Source organism: Odontomachus brunneus, unplaced genomic scaffold, assembly GCF_010583005.1.
Source record: "Odontomachus brunneus isolate Ranch 3 - 2012 unplaced genomic scaffold, Obru_v1 Obru_scaffold_217, whole genome shotgun sequence".
In the NCBI taxonomy this organism is placed as follows: Eukaryota; Metazoa; Arthropoda; class Insecta; order Hymenoptera; family Formicidae; genus Odontomachus; species Odontomachus brunneus.
The window spans coordinates 315,008-318,061 of record NW_022639667.1 but is presented as its reverse complement, the minus strand read 5'-3'; the positions used below and the strand labels follow the sequence as shown (position 1 = coordinate 318,061).

At 34.8% G+C, this 3,054-nt stretch overlaps 1 protein-coding gene across 6 annotated transcripts in view; it reads right to left on the bottom strand.

Moving 5' to 3' along the window:
* Positions 1–3,054, bottom strand: part of LOC116852346 (peptide transporter family 1-like) — a 221,261-nt gene that overhangs the window by 43,122 nt on the left and 175,085 nt on the right. The window lies entirely within an intron of this gene.

The following is a 3,054-nucleotide window of genomic DNA, read 5'->3' as shown; positions in this document are numbered from 1 at the left end:
CTTGCCTTGACCGGTTGGATCATGTCCAATTCTTGCCTTGACTAGTTGAATCGTGTAAGATAAGACGGAAAGTGAATACTTTACGAGATATTTTGAATTTTTTCATATTGCAACTTTGGAGCTTTATAACTTGAAAAGTACTCAATGAAGAAACATTTCATTAGAATGTTTTGGAAAGCTCTCGAGGTCAGCTACAAGAATATGTAATAAAAAATAGGGGATGCCGTTTTAAAAAATTGAGGTGACTTTCATGTGACTTTCAAATAATTCTTCAAGGTCAAAGCAATGGTATCATCTTATGGTCCCCTCGAAACCAAACAACTTTTGTCTGAAAAATTTTTCTTTCCCGTGCTTGGTTTTCGACATATTCGACTGGATGGATTAAAATGGTCCACCCTGTATATATAAAAGTCCGGAAACGGTCCAATATCTCGAAAAGGAACAACTGTAGCGAAAAATATGTAAGTAGCAAAGTTATAGGGCTTAATAAAATGTACCTAATAATGGATAAAATTTTGACTTTGGGTGGAAGACGAAGGTCATACGAAGGTCAAATTGAATTTTTTTAATTGGACCCCAACTTTTTATTACATATTCGCGTAGCTTATTTTAAGGGCTTTTCAAAAACCTATAATAAAGTATTTTTTTATTAGGCATATTTAGAGTTATGATGCTTGAAATGATTTTGGTCTCTAACTGCTCCTGTTTCGTAAAAATGTATCATTGTCTTCTGAACGGTGGATTTAGAAATAAAATTGCGATCAGGATATGCAGCATTGAATGCGTAGATCAGTTACTTCTTCATATAATCTAATATGGTCTTCAAATTTTCGATAAAGAAACAGCATTATCTTTTGTCTAGATATAGCTTCCGGCGGTTATTCATTCACGACGTAATATCACACGTACACAGTCAAACTCAGTCGAAACTCGCGCATACCCGCGCTTCACGATAATGCTTCTCGATCTTTGTATTTTAAATACGAGTCGCGCTCTCTCGTATCTCACTTTATCTTTTCTCTTTCTTTTTCCAACTACAATTTCAAATTTCTTTTTTGAAAATGTTGACCGAAAAAGAAAGAATAATGCTGTTTATCGAGGACTTGGGGACCGCATTAGATCATAACAAGAAGTAGTTGATCTATTCAATGCTATATATCCTGACCGCAATCCTATTTTTAAATCCACCGTTCAGAAGACAATGATACGTTTTTACGAAACAGAAACAGTTAAAGACTGACTTCGCAGTGGAAGGCCAAAATCCGCAACAAATGATGATACTACCCTTATAGAAATATCATACTAAGAATCATTGATAATTACTTATTTTCAGTATTAAAAATATTGGATAATAAGTAATTACCAATGATTCTTAGTATGATATTTTTATAAGGATAGTTTGGATGTTTTGCAATCATTTCAAGAAAATCCTCATTTATCTGTGCCAGGAGCAGTGCAAGCACATAATATCAGTTACAGCAGCGTTAGAAGCATTTTAAAAAGGCAGAGATATCATCCTTACAAAATTATGACCACTGAAGAACTTATGGAAGACGATTGTGAAAAATTCAATTTCGTAAAGAAATGATGCATCGAAGTAATGAGGCTAATTTTTTTAATTTTATTGTTTTTTTCTGAAGAAGTCACATTTGAAATAAACGGTGCTGTTAATCGTCACAATTGTAGATATTGGAGTGATGACAATCCACATTGGATGAGTGATCTACGCACACAGTATCCACAAAAATTGAATGTCTGGGCAGGAATCTGTAGTTGCGGTATTATTAGCCCATTTTTTATAGATGGTTGAATTTGAATACTGAAAAGTACGAAAACTTATTGCGAGATCATATTATACCTGAAATTGAAAATTTATTTGACGCAAACATGCAAAACGTATGGTTTCAGCAAGATGGAGCAGGACCTCATTATGCAGTAAGAATTCGAGAACTTCTAAACCGTGTTTTTCCTGATCGATGGATAGGTAGGAGAGGTACCATTGAATGGCCTGCTAGATTATCTGATTTGTCTCCTCTTGATTATTTTCATTGGGGACATCTCAAAAGTAAGGTTTATGCGACAAAACCATGTAATTTGGAAGACCTTAGCAACCGAAAAACACAGGAAGCATCTCTGATCACTTTAGAACAAATAAGAAATGTGATTAATAATTTCTATGAGCGTCTAGCTCATTGTCAAACAGTAGAAAGAAGACATTTTGAACATTTGATTAATTGAGAAAATGGGAAACGATATTTTAAAAGGTATGTCACCTACACACAGCAGAGAGGATTTGGAGTCATTAAATACCGCGGAAGTGACGAACCGTAAGGTCCAAATATCTGCTGCAACACACACACACACACACACACACACGAGGTGTAATTCCGACTGTGCAACTTCCGCGCGGTGCATTTTGAGTTATGCTAATGCCAGCGGTACTTTAACTTTCAAGCCTCATAAGTCTAAATATGCCTAATAAAAAAATACTTTATTATAGGTTTTTGGAAAGCCCTTGAAATAAGCTATAAAAATATGTAATAAAAAATTGGGATCCAATTTAAAAAAATTCAATTTGACCTTCGTATGATCTTCGTCCTCCACTCAAAGTCAAATTTTTAGCCATCATTAGGTATATTTTATTAAGGCCTACAACTTTGCTACTTACATATTTTTCACTACAGTTGATCCTTTTCGAGATATTTGACCATTTCCGGACTTTTTGCCAACCCTGTATATATAAGGTGTAGTAAAAAGAAAACCATTATTTTTCCAATAGATGGCTTTAGTAATGTGTATCTCGCGTTGTATAAGTGCGATCAGTTCACGCTAGATGGCGTTAGAAAGATAAGATTTCGTATTAAAAAAACTTCTTAGACAGTTTTGTGATTGTTTGACTCAGTATTGTTTGAGCGTGCGTCAAAGATGGACACCGGCAAAAAGAAAATACGCCATATTTTACAGTTTTTCTTCGATAAAGGCGAAAACGCAAGCCAGGCGGCTGAAAATGTGAATAGTGTTTATGGTCCTGATATTGTAACAGCCAAACACGCA